The sequence below is a fragment of the Neofelis nebulosa genome, chromosome 12 (genome assembly GCF_028018385.1).
Source record: "Neofelis nebulosa isolate mNeoNeb1 chromosome 12, mNeoNeb1.pri, whole genome shotgun sequence".
Taxonomy (NCBI): domain Eukaryota; kingdom Metazoa; phylum Chordata; class Mammalia; order Carnivora; family Felidae; genus Neofelis; species Neofelis nebulosa.
Window position 1 is genome coordinate 31,352,773 of NC_080793.1, and position 14,242 is coordinate 31,367,014.

A 14,242-nucleotide genomic window follows, 5' to 3' on the forward strand; every position below is an offset into this window, starting at 1 on the left:
CACACTCTTATCACAAAATTTTAGCCTTTTTCTGGAAGTTCTAACCAATGTATAAGTAAGAGGCTATTGAAAAGGACTATAACAATATTTCATTATTTGTACAAAGTATCATTTATCTTTAAGAAACTTTTTTGGGGGGCGCCCGGGTGGCTCAGTCGGTTAAGCCTCCGACTTCAGCTCAGGTCACGATCTTGTAGCCCGTGAGCTTGAGCCCTGCGTCGCCCTCTGGGCTGATGGCTCAGAGCCTGGAGCCTGCTTCCGATTCTGTGTCTCCCTCTCTCTCTGCCCCTCCCCCGTTCATGCTCTGTCTCTCTCTGTCTCAAAAATAAATAAACGTTAAAAATTTTTTTTAACTTTTTTTTAACATTTATTTATTTTTGAGAGAGAGAGCGCCAACAAGGGAGGGGCAGAGAGGGAGACACAGAATCGGAAGCAGGCTCCAGGCTCTGAGCTGTCAGCACGGAGACCCACACGGGGCTGGAACTCACCAACCGGGTGGGAGATCATGATCTGAGCTGAAGTTGGGGGCTTAACCGACTGAGCCACCAGGCACCCAGGCGCCCCAGTCTAATCATTTCTTTTAGATTAGAAAGTTTAAATGGAAGAATGTTTAACTGAAAAACTGTTATAACTAGTTATGTATATCAAAAAGAAGGTGAGTGGGGCTCCTGGGTGGCTCAGTCCCATAAGCCTCCGACTTCAGCCCAGGTCATGATTTTGAGGTTCCTGAGTTCCAGCCCCACATTGGGCTCTCTACTGTCAGCACCCAGCTGCTTCAGATTCTCTGACGCTCTCTCTCTCTCTCTCTGCCCCTCTCCAGCTTGTACTCTCTCTCTCTCTCTCAAAAATAAACATTGAAAGAAGAAGAAGAAGAAGGAGGAGAAGGAGAAGGAGAAGGAGAAGGAGAAGGAGAAGAAGAAGAAGAAGAAGAAGAAGAAGAAGAAGAAGAAGAAGAAGAAGAAGAAGAAGAAGAAGAAGGTGGGTTACTAAAGAGCTTGTCTCTAATAAAAGAAATAGATTTTCTAACAGCAATAAGTCAAAAATAGAAAGGAAAAATATTCTACTCAACATGGCAACAGCAAAAAAGTTCCTAGCATAAACTTAACAAGAAATGCATAGAGCCAATTATCCAAAGAATTATGAAAATTCAGTGAATTACAAAAATTAACAGGTAAATAGAGGTGCCATTTTATCTTTCTTGATGCTAAGTTCTAACAACACATCAATTATTTCCCAGTTTATTTATAAGTTTAGTAGAATTTCAATCAGAATGCCAAATTGAAAATTTCACAAAACACTTCTAAAGTTCACTTGGAAAATTAAAAGATAAGAAGAGCCATGAAATCTTTGAAGAAGATTGTAGGGGAGATCATCTCCTAGATCTTTACATGTATCAGAAAGTTCTAGTAATTAAAATAGTGCCAAGTATTACAAGGATAAAGTAAAATGCATTGATAGAAAAATAGAAAGCATCATATGTAATCTAGTGTATTAGGAACACTAATCAAGTGTATTAGGAACAGCATCTCAAAGGGATGCTGAATTATTTTAGAAATAGTATCGACATTAAGGTAGCAGAACTCTGCATTATGGCTGTCCAACATCTTTTGAACACTCTCCGATATTTCTCACTTTGTAAGTAAGTCCTGCTTTACTAAGAGAATCCATTAATCAGACATATGACTTAGGTCTGCACTCCCCCTACCCTGCCCCATGATATCTCATGTGGAAAAGAGCCACATGGGGGCACCTGGGTGGCTCAGTCAGTTAAGCTTCCGACTTCAGCTCAGGTCATGATCTCACAGCTTGGGGGTTCCAGTCTCGCATCCAGCTCTGACGGCTTAGAGCCTGGGGCTTGCTTCGGATTCTGTCTCCCTCTCTCTCTGCCCCTTCTCTGCTCGTGCTTTGTCTCTGTCTCTCAAAAATAAATAAACATTAAAACAAAAACAGAGCCACATGAGGGGGCATATTCAGGGAGATTATTCTGCTAAGTGTGCTGTCGAGTGGAGCAGTCGTGTCAGAGTTGCAGATGTCCCACTGAGTCATTTTGTTTTTGTTTTTGTTTTTGTTTTCTTGCTAGAACCATCCTGCGGTATGGTCAGATCTGTTTACCATGACTGCCTTGTCCTTGGCTGTGTAATTGCAGCCCATAAGCCTAGTTCTCTGGCCCTCACAGAGGTCAAACTGTTAACAAAAATTCACACAAAAAATTATTCCCAAAAATAAAATACATGTGGATTAATGAGTAAAATGTTAAACAAACAAACGAAAACAAAACCCCCAAAGATAAACCTAAACAGAACTAGCCAAACTAAGAACAATGAACTAACCACTATGGGCCAACATTTGATATGAGTAGATCAAAAATGAACTGGCAGGCAGTGAGAAATGGAAACCTGGCCAGTTAACATTCATAACGTTAGGTTCCTAACATTCAAACACTGGGCTTCATAACATTATAAGATAAAATTAAATGGACTGTCCAGGGGAAGTACAACTATTCTTAGTTCTCAGGTCAGACAAGAATTTTGGTCTGTGTACTTCATACCAAGCACAGTCTGTGAGGGGATTATTGGACAACGGCCTGAGAGTGAGTCGCACAGACCTATTGTGGTGATGGCCCCCAGGCAAGTTAGACCGGATCATACCAAAAGTACATTAGCGCTATTCACCCAAAACAGTTCCTGCAGGAAAGGTGGAGGCCTGGGTACGCAATGTGCCCATTCTCTGTACCTCTGACATCATCAAATTGGATGGACTGCATATTCTATAAGGGATCCTCTCCTAATATTTCTTTCAGGTGATCTTTCGATAATTAGGGGACTTAAGCCCAAGTTTATACCTCCTTCGCGGTCGAACAAAGATCTCTCTCTCAATACATAATCAAGATAGGTGTGGGACTATCTTGAGGACAAGGACTGTCAGAGGACAAGGGAGATCCAGGCTACTTCCCTAATTTTCAGCTTCCAGTAAGTATATTAAAAATGAAGAAATGGCAAAACCAGAGTTAATTTGAATGCATACATTTTGGCAAGTTACTGCTTTGAATACACACATACAATAAGAGCTCTGTTTATAACTCATTTGGTGGTAACACTGAAACTGAATTTGAGGCCTTTCTTGAATCTGAAGCTCAGATCTTCCTGGCCTTCTGGTGTTGGTCCTGGTTAAAGTGAAATGCCACAGATTTGTAGTCTGTATGTTAAAACCCAGGTTGTTCTAGCCTTGGCTAGATGCCCTCCTTGGCCAAGATAAAAACCCTCATTGATATATACCTAATAAAACAATACCATTCCTGGCTTTATAAGCAAACATGTAAAAAGGTCTCTCCTATGTAGGTTTGATTTTTAAGACCCCATTTAAGGGAAGTAAGTGTCTATGAAAAAATAACACAAGGTTCAGAATTGTACACATCTTCCCTTGCCTTTCTTCCAGGCCATATTAGCTAACAGGGCCACTGTCTGTCCTGGTCATGTCTAGCTCAAGAAAATGAAATTACGTCATCGGGGTACAAAGGAATACTTGTCCTTTGTTAATTCTTCTCTGGTGTTTTCTGGTCCTGTTCCACCCCACATTCAGAGCAGAAGGGTAAGGGGAAAACAGGCCCATGGAAGGATTACTCGTCCTCGTAGCCCAGCACCCACCTCCATCCAAAACATGTACCTGAAGTTCTATTTCGGAGCAGGAAACCCTCTACACTCTCAGTGGGTCCACGTTTGGATTCTTCCCTGACCATCTCAGAGAAAGAGAATCCCCTCCTCTGAACTCACAAGGCGGGGCTTGCCTGTCTCATGGCCCTCACCACACAACCTTGGAATACACTTATAAGAGAAACCAAAAATGTGATGTAATACCAAAAATACATGCTAAGGAAGGTGGAATAGATTCGAGAAAGTTTCAAGGTTTCTTTTTTTTTTTTTTAATGTTTTATTTTTATTTTTTTGAGAGAGAGAGAGAGACAGAGAACAAGCAGGGAAGGGGCAGAGAGAGACACACAGAATCTGAAGTGGGCTCCAGGCTCCAAGCTGACAGCACAGAGCCCGATGTGGGGCTCAAGCTCACAAACTGCAAGATCATGACATGAGCCCAAGTGGGGCACTTAACTGACTGAGCCACACAGGCACCCCAAGTTTCAGGGTTTCTGAGTGGCTTGTCACAAGCAGAGTATAGGACCCTGTCTGACAGCCCAGGAAGTCGATTTGTTTGGAGATACAAGGTTTGCAGGTGTACTGGGAGGTACTGCCTCAACCGGGAGAGTAAGACCAATTCAGACTTCTAAGGACAATCTGGGAGGGAAGAAATGAGCGGGGGGGGGGGGGGGGGTGGCACGGCAAAGGAGAGGCTTCCTGCAGCACTGAATGGAACACCTCGCCTGGACCGGGGCAGTGGTGGGGGGGGGGGCGGGGGGAGGGAAGCGGGTGTTTCAAAGGACTTCTAGGAATAGGGATGACTAATGTTCGATTTTAAATTGTTCGATCACCGCCATGTAATTCCCCTTCCTCTCTGCAAACGGTTAGTTGTGTCTACTGTTAATTATACAAGGAGGCTGTTAGACAGAGGTGGCTCTAATGCCAAAGCTCCTACGTGAGCAAACCAAAATCTAAGCCTGTAAATGCCTAGAGGTTACGAAATTGAAACCTAAGGACAGCCAATCGCTAACAGCCAACTAGGTTTTAAGCTACAGCTAATCAATGTCATTTCTTTGCTTCTGCCTTTTATCCATAGAAGTTTTTCCTCAACTCTGTTCAATGGAGTGCTTTTACTTGGTATTGCTCAGATAAATTCTTAGAATTTTCGCATGACCCAGTTAATCTTTTAGCACTACGAAAAGACTTTGTGCAAGTGAAATTGCTTGTGTGTTTGTTTTTGCTTTTTTTACAGAAATCTAATGAAGGAGTCAAGTTTCCCATCTAGGTCATCATGGTAGGGATAGGGCTGGCGTCCTGGGCTGGGGGATGACCCGTGTGCTTGACTGAACAGATTCAGTGAAATGAGAAGCTCTGAGCCAGATTGACCTTAATAGAACTCCCAGAATCTCCCTCAAACTGGAGAAAGGCATTGGGCTTTCCGGAGGTTATAGAATGGAGGTTTGAGCCAATCTTATCCGGATCTAAAAAGGCAAAGAAAGTCAAGCAGAGATGAGAGTTAACTACAGCTATTTGTGATCTTGCCTTCTCACCCTACTAGACCCAAATGGGACTTTGACTTTTGCAGAAAGTTGTTGCACTGTTTAGCCGCACTGTTGGCGGCTAACCTCATAGGTCCAAGATGCATGGGGGAGAAGGCATGACGGAAATGATCCCAGAGTCAGTGCTTCTGGAGGTTGGAGGACAGGAGGGAGCACTGGAAAAAAGATTGGCAGATTTGCCTGCATACAGTGTGAGCAAGAGCTCTAGCAAGAGGTAACTCTTTCTCTGACCGTGACATTCCAGAATGTAGTTATTTGTAATAAATGATTGCCTTTATTTATTTATTTTTTTGAGAGACACAGAGAGCATTTGCACACAAGTAGGGGAGGAGCAGAGAGAGAGAGGGAGAGAGAGAATCTCAAGCAGGCTTCATGCCCAGCCTAGAGTCTAATGCTGGGCGCAATCTCATGACCGTGAGCAAGATCATGACCTGAGCCAAAATCAAGAGTCAGATTCTTAACTGACTGAGCCACCCAGGTATCCCCCAAGGCTGCCTTTTTTCTTCCTACTTCTTATTTATTTTTTTAATGCTTATTTTAAAAGAGAGAGAGAGAGAACGAGCGAGGGAGGAGCAGAGAGAGAGGGAGGGAGAGAATCCCAAGCAGGCTCTGCACTGTCAGCTCAGAGCCTGACACGGGTTACATCTCATGAACCATGAAATCATGACCTGAGCCAAAATCAAGAGTTAAATGCTTAACTACTTAACCAACTGAGCCACCCAGGTGCCCCTCTTCCCACATAAAAATATATTTAATGTTTATTTATTTTTTGAGAGAGAGAAAGCGAGCATGAGTGGGGGAGGGGGGTGACAGAGAATCCCAAGCAGGCTCCATGCTGTCAGTACAAAGCCCAATATGGGGCTCGAGCCCAACAACTGTGAGATCATGACCTGAGCCAAAGTCAGATGCTCAACGGACTGAGTCACCCAAGTATCCCCTTCTTCACACTTTTTAAAGTGACAGCTTTTACATTACCCCCCTAGGATCAAAGGTCTTTGCTCTCACTGGACAAATGGCCCAAAGGAGAGCCACCAAAATGAATGGCAGGACAGGGCAAGCCTGGCCAGGAAATGGGTTAAAAGAGGGTTTATTCTCTCCTCTTCTCCCTCAGGGGAGCCAGGGCATCTGCTGCCTGGTCAGGATCAGTCTGCATGTAGCCTTGGCTGTGAGGGTGCCAGTAATTGGATGAGGACTTCCCTGGGCCCTCTGCCTCAGAGATAACTTGTTCCAGCCTCTTATTTACACCTCCTTCTGGCTGTGCAGTGGGGTCTAGCGCCTAGAAGTCAGTTGTGCTGCTGGGGACAGGCATACAGCCATGCTTCTAGAATTGTGTGGCACAGGGGTGCTGATGAAGTCAGCCTATCTGCCTGCCTAGCATGGTGGCCCTTTCTGCCACTCAACCTGCTTTTCTGATTCTGGACGTGTGGCTGCGTGGCCACCTCTCTCTTTTTTTTTTTTCCCCTCAAGTTTTTATTTAAATTTCAGTTAGTTAACATACAGTGTAATATTAGTTTCAGGTGTAGAATTTAGTGATTTGACACTTCCATAGAATACCCGGTGCTCACCACAAGGGCACTCCTTAATCCCCATCACCAATTTAACCAATCCTCCCATCTACCTCCCCTCTGGTAACCATCAGTTTGTTCTCTACAGTTAAGAGTTTGTTTGCTTGTCTCTTTTTTCGTTTTGTTTCTTAAATTCCAAATTCTACATATGAATGAAATCATGTGGTATTTGTTTTTCTCTGACTGACTTACTTTGCTTAGCATAATACTCTCTAGTTCCATCCATGTCATTGCAAATGGCAAGATTTCATTCTTTTTTTTTTTTTCCAACATTTTTTTTTTTTTTTTTTTTATTTATTTTTGGGACAGAGAGAGACAGAGCATGAACGGGGGAGGGGCAGAGAGAGAGGGAGACACAGAATCGGAAACAGGCTCCAGGCTCCGAGCCATCGGCCCAGAGCCTGACGCGGGGCTCGAACTCACGGACCGCGAGATCGTGACCTGGCTGAAGTCGGACGCTCAACCGACTGCGCCACCCAGGCGCCCCTAGATTTCATTCTTTTTTGATTGCCAAGTAATATTCCAGTGTGTGTGTGTGTGTGTGTGTGTGTCTGTGTGTGTGTGTGTCTGTGTGTGTGTGTGTGTGTGTGTGTATACACCACCTCTTCTTTACCAGTTGATGGATATTTGGGCTCTTTCCATAATTTAGCTGTTGTTGATTATGCTTCTATAAACATTGGGGTGTGTGTATCCCTTTAAATTAGTATTTTTGTGTCCTTTGGGTAAATACCTGGTAGTGCAATTGCTGGATCACAAAGTTCTATGTTTAACTTTTTGAGGAACTTCATACTATTTACCATAGTGGCTGCACCAGTTTGCTTTTCCACCCACAGTGTAAGAGGGTTCCCCTTTCTTCGCATCCTTGCCAACACCTGTTGTGGTTTTTGTGTTGTTGTTGTTGTTGTTGTTAGTTTTAGCCATTCTTTGTAGTTTTGATTTGCATTTCCTTGATGATGAGTGATGAGCATTTTTTCATGGGTCTGTTGGCTATCTGGATGTCTTCTTTAGAAAAAGGTCTATTCATGTCTTCTGCCCATTTTTAAACTGTATTATTTGTTTTTTGGGTATTGAGTTTTATGAGTTCTTTATATATTTTGGATACTAGCCCTTTATCAGATACGTCATTTGCAAATATCTTCTCCCATTCTGTAGGCTGCCTTTTAGTTTTGTTAATTGTTTCCTTCACTGTGCAGAAGTCTTTATTTTGATGATGTCCCAATAGTTTATTTTTGCTTATGTTTCCCTTGCCTGAGGAGATGTATCTCCTAAGAAGTTGCTATGGTTGATGTTAAAGAGGTTACTTGACTGTTGTCTCCTCTAGGATTTTAATGGTTTTCTGTCTCATAAGTCTTTAAAGCATGGCTATCTCTTTATTCATCTCTTTTCCTTCATGTGCCTTTACACTTTCCACAAATCACATTGCCATTTTCTTTTCTTTTCTTCATTAAATTTTTTTTTTAATGTTTAATTATGTTTGAGAGAGAGAGAGTGCAAGCTGGGGAGGAGCAGAGAGAAAGGGAAACACAGAATCTGAAGCAGGCTCCTGGCTCTGAGCTGTCAACCCAGAGCCCGACGCAGGGCTTGAATTCACAAACTGTGAGATCATGACCTGAGCCAAAGTCAGACACTCAACCGACTGAGCCACCCAGGAACCCCTCTTTTCTTCACTTTTTAAAATGAAACTGTATTTGTCTGTTTGTTTTTTGAGAGAGAGAGAGTGAGAGAGCAGGCACTTGCGAGCAGGGGTGGGACTGAAGTAAAGAGAGAATCTTAAGCAGGAGCCTGACTTGGGGCTTGATCTTACCACCAGTGAGATCATGACCTGAGCCAAAATCAAGAGTTAGATGCTTAACCAATTGAGCCACCCACTCACCATGCCATTTTCTTTAATCTCCTCAAACTGCTTCTGCCTCTCTTCATCTCTTTTAAGGGACAAGTCATACCTTTGAACTTTGGGTACTATGATGGGTGAAAAAAATGTTCCTCTTCTACAGCTCCCCACTACCTTCTGGGGGAGTATGTTCCTCTTCTTGGGTGTGGGTATGCAACTTTTGAGATGAACTCAGGAGCCACCTTAATTTTTCTGTATATTAAGTGAAGAAAGATTTTTGAGGGTAGGAGTGAGGTGGGAGGATTCAGGGTGAAGGACACAGGAGATGATGAGGTTGGGTGCTATGGGAGAAAAAGTTTTGGAATGACTCTTCTTTGGTGACAGAGAAGGGAGAGGGGAGTTTGGACAATGTGGGAGAAGGGGATAATGAAGAGGAGAATGATAGCAACTGTTATTCATCCAGTAATTAATTTTTGTCAGGCATCATGCATAACCCTTTTTGCTCATTATTCAATCCAATCCTCCAACAATGTCATAGGTCACATTTTATTATTATCCTTTTGCTGCTAGGGAAACTGAGGCTCAAAAAGCTTAGAGGAATTGCCCAAAGTAACACGACTAGGAAGCTCTGAGCCAGAATTTAAGGGTAAGTTCTGTCTGACTTCAAAGTCCAAATTCTTAATGACAAAAAAAAAAAAAAAATATATTGACTTACCAAAAAAAATTATGTCTGGGCCTTCAGAAAGGCACAGGGTTGAATTTTCAGGTAACTGGATTAATTACCTAGGAGGCTGAGTGACCCTGTTCTTCATTTTGTGGGAGAGTAGGTGGCACCGATGTGGTCACTAAGCAAGTGACTGGTCCACCATTTGCATATACTGGCTGGTTGGCTGCCGCTCAGAGTCTGGACCTTTTATCCAACTTTCCAGGATCTGGTCAGCCTGGCACTCTTCATTCCTATGGGATAAAGCAAACCAAGGGGTAGGGGAATAGGAGACAGGGACTTAGAACTACCCGGTTTCTTTCATACACATCAGCATTTTGAAGATTTCTAATCAATAAATAATCCATTTTAACAATACTTCCCAAAAGAAAGCATTTTATGGTCTAATTTAAGCTTCTTATATTATTGTTTAAAACCATTTTCTTTGTTTTAGGATAACCATGTATGTCAAAATCACACAATTTCAGGGGGAAAGACCATAGAATATCACAGCTAGAAGGGATCCCTCCTTCACTGCATGGATGATGCATAGGCCCATAGAAGGTCCTAGGATGGCTTTAGAGATCTGTATTTAAAAGTCCTTGCCCTGCTACTTACTAATGGTGTGCCCTTGGGCCAGAAACAGAATCAACTCCTTCCTCTCCAAAACAATGCCTACCTGGCTGATGCAGTGGGGACTGAATGATGTACTCTATGCAAAGTGCCCAGAAAAGGCCCTGTAAGGAGTAGGTGGTCAACAAATGGTAATGCCCTCCCTTGGGCAATATCTTCCAGATGTTCAGAGCAGAACTAGAACTAGAACCTTTTCTGATTCTCATACATGTGTGAGTGTGCACACGCATGCCAGGAGCATTGGTGATGTTTGCTTCCATGAAGAACATGGTTTAGTCACCTTGTAATTAGGTGGGGCTTTATAGTTTTCAAAGCGCTCACTTAGATGATATTGTTCACTCCGTGCAACAACATGGAAAAATTACACAGGAGTGGTATTGCTAGGCCCACTTTGCCCATCAGGGACGGGAGGCTGAGAAAACGTGGTTTCCTTCAGTCCCATGGCTAGCCAGGGGCAGAACTAGACCACCACCCAGATCTTGTGGCTCCTTATCTGTGGCTCTTTGTACTAGCACACAATACCTTCTCACCTAAACACCAAACAGTTTCACCAAAGAGATAAGGAATAGTGGGGAAAAAAATACACGGTGATCACCCACAGTCCTGATTAGATAGTGAGGGAAAAATTGGACTTTGATACGATTGAGCAAAAGGCAGAGAGAAAACACTGACAAGGCAGTAAACAACTCTCCAGGAGGGAATATGGGACAACGGGGGCTTGTGGTCACTGCTGACCACAGTGTAACTCTTTCCTGTCAGAGAACTACTGGACACTCTAATTCTGAAATTCTGCAGCCCCATTCTTTCTAACTGCTTCTACCTCTGCAGCGTCCTAACTGCACATATGAGTTTCCTCAGACAAGGCAAACCTTATTCTTTATCACATTCAGGCTTTAGTTGTCTCTAGTCTCAAGGGGGTGGTATTTCTAAGACCTAGAATTTAGATCATCTTTTTTTTCTTTTTAATTTTTTAAATGTTTATTTATATTTGAGAGAGAGAGAGAGAGACAGAGCGTGAGCAGGGGAGGGGCAGAGAGAGAGGGAGACGCAGAATCCAAAGCAGGTTCCAGGCTCTGAGCTGTCAGCACAGAGGCCAACGCGGGGCTTGAACCCACAAACCGCGAGATCATGACCTGAGCTGAAGTCAGACGTTTAACTGACTGAGCCACCCAGGCGCCCCTTGAATTTAGATAATCTTAAATTATCACTGTCTTTCTGCACATAGATCTTGTAGTCTGACGTGTTGAATCAGATGGTATGGAGGCTAACCTGGCCATGTAGCAATCCAGAATATCTAGACTTTTCTTTCATGTCTCTTCATGGAGTCTTCACTGAACACTGCAATCACAGCCACCACGACCACCACCACAATCTCTTGTACTTTCAAATGCATTCTCTTATTTGGTTTGATTTTATTTGATCCTGACCTCAACTCTCTCTTCCCACTTCTTAGAGGTTTCTTGACAACAGGCCAGTCTTAATCATCTTGTGTTCTCTACAAAAGTGTACTCTCTGCAAAATGCCTCTGTAGCTAACAAAATGCCTTATACGTACAACCTCAGTAAAAATGCCGTGAGCTATGTTGAAATAACACTAGCTCTATCTCTGTGACCAAAATAAGGACCACTGCTTTCAGGGCCCTGAAACCATCCCAACCACTAAAGCAGATTGCAAGATAGTAAGGAAATGTCTGTACCACAGATTAGAAATGATATTTTAAAAGGCCATATTGACCCAATCGTGGATCTTCCTTCCATTGTGTAGATGTGGCCCCTTTTTAGGAAAGTTCTTCCTCTGTAATATTACTAATCCTATAATGTTTATGATTTATTTTTGAGAGAGAGAGAGAGAGAGAGAGAGAGTGGAAGTAGGGGAGGGACAAAGAGAGAGGGAGACAAAGAATCCAAAGCAGGCTCCAGGCTCTGAGCTATCAGCACAGAGCCTGATGCGAGGCTTGAACTCATGAACCATGAGATCATGATCTGAGCCAAAGTCGGTTGCTTAACTGACTGAGCCACCCAGGCGCCCTTATAATACTACTAACCCTATATTGAGTGTAACTATGATAGATAGGAGATTAACTTGCATGTGTAAGTTTGTGGACTCAGACCTCATAGTGCTCATGAAAACATTGAACTCATGGCCTGTCAGTTGACTTACGTAGATATCATATTCAAATCCAAAGTATCTAGAGTAGGGCGGGGAGTGGAGAATAAACATGGCAGTTGTTGGAGGTACTCTTCTGTTAGAAGAGTCTGCAACTGGGGACTTCTAAACCAGAGTTATATATTCAGATCAAGCCATTTAATAAAAATTTACTGTGTGCTAAACGCCTCACCATATGTCATTTCATTCCTGCTTCATAATCCGTTTCAGATGGAGGCATCGCTAGCCCATTTTACAAATGGCAAAACTGAGCATCAAAGAGATTGAAGGATTCCCCAGTGTTTCATAGTGCCCAAGTCCCATGTTCTTTCTGCATGTTGTGGCACCTCAGTTTTGAACATTTTACTAAGTTAAGAGACTTACAAAAAGAACCAAAACCCTGCTAGCAGTCTGTGTTGCTCAGGAGTTGCTGTTTCTCTATGTTCCAGTAAGCCTTGCTTTCCTGAACTTTGAGTTTCAGTTGCACATCAAACCGTGGAGGCAGCCAAATGCTGTTGGCACCACTAGGGGTGAGCATGGTAGTGATCCTCTGACACGCCTGGCCAGGCTGCTGTCCACGTGAAATGATGCCCAGCAAGTGCAGGGCCACCCAGGTCTGCCTACGCAAGGCATTCTTCCATGATGAATGCAGGTTAATGTCCAAGGTTATAAACTGCTGGGAGGCCGGGAGGGGAAGGACTAATCTATGCAGTCTGTGGTCGCCAAAAGGTAAGCAGCTCTGCTTTAGACCACTGGCTTGGAGGAGGCAGCGTCCCCGTGTACCTGTCCTGTGACTCTGGGCAAGTCCCTCGCTTTCTCTGAACCAGAGTTTCCTTATCCAGAAAACAGGAGTAATAAACCCTTCCACAGAGGGGTGCTGAGATTGCAAATCGTGTATAGGGAGAACCAGATGCATCATAACACCTCTAAACATAGCTATTAGTATTGTTATTGCTGCCAGTGTTATAGCAAGAACTAGTGCTGGTAGCATAAGTAAAATTATTTCTACCGTGCGTCTCTCAGTGGGTGGCACGATTTAGTCACACTTCTGACACTCCAGCCCTGACCGCCAATGGCCGTCACTAATCCTACTCTGTACTCTTTCGTCACTGTCCACCTTCTCTTCCTCCATTCTCCTTTGACACAAAGCAAATCTGATGAAACTCACATGTCCCCAGAGCAGATCATCGTGGTCTGATGAATCAAGCACCAGGGCTTGAAGGAGCACCAGGCAGACACGGGGAAACCAGAAAGCGTGCCTTCGGGTGGCAAGTGGAGTCAGGAACACCAGGGGTGCCTGGGTGGCTCAGTCGGTTAAGCGTCCGACTGGATTTCAGCTCAGGTCACGATCTCACGATTCGTGAGTTTGAGCCCCACGTCGGGCTCTGTGCTGACAGCTCAGAGCCTGGAGCCTGCTTCCGATTCTGTGTCTCCCTTTCTCTCCATTCCTCCCCTGCTCATGTTCTGTCTCTGTCTCTCAAAGATAAATAAATGTTTAAAAAAAAAAAAAAGAATGCCAATGGTCTGTACTTGGCCTAGCCCCCTGCGATCCTTAGGACAGGCCTTGCTTGGCCAAACCTTCCCTAGGCAAATGAGCTTCAATTTTGTGTTTCAAACATTTCAATTTCCTTTCACAATCACATTCAATGCCTAACACTCCCCCATCTTTAGAAGCTGTCTGAGCCTAGACTCTGATGTTAAAGACAGCTTTGTTCTTTGCTTCTTTTTCTTTCATTTCATTGACGGTTCATTCGTTAGAGTGTTACACTCTATACCACTGGGCACTTGGTTTTTAGGGTCTTTTTCCTCCCATTTTATGAGTTATTCCAAAGGAATAGGTTCCTGAAAATTTTATACTTTCCTATGATCGTGGCCACTCCATTATTTTTAGATTTCCACATAACTCTTATTTGCCACATTCATTATTTGCCTGAGGAAGCAGACACTATTTTTATTTGCCCTCTCTTAAATTAGGTTTTGGTTTAGTGATCAGGAAAAAAAAAAAACAAAAAACCTGTAGAATGCACCCACACCCACACAGTGTATATCTAGGGAAACTGATGGCTTATACCAATCACTCTGGGTTTTATTCTAGTTTTTAGCAAAGTTAAAGACAAACTTGTAAAGTGTAAGAGAGAATGGGAATGGGGTAAATACAGTGTGTTCTGGTATTAAAA

The 14,242-nt window shown here is 43.3% G+C and overlaps 1 long non-coding RNA gene across 1 annotated transcript; it reads right to left on the reverse strand.

The window, feature by feature from the left end:
• Positions 1-9,290: 9,290 nt before the first annotated feature.
• On the reverse strand, positions 9,291-13,689 carry LOC131491589 (uncharacterized). Its single transcript, XR_009251535.1, has 2 exons — positions 13,234-13,689; positions 9,291-9,541 (listed from the first exon to the last, which is right to left on the reverse strand). It is a non-coding gene; the product is annotated as an uncharacterized LOC131491589 (long non-coding RNA).
• Between the last annotated feature and the right edge of the window lie 553 nt (positions 13,690-14,242).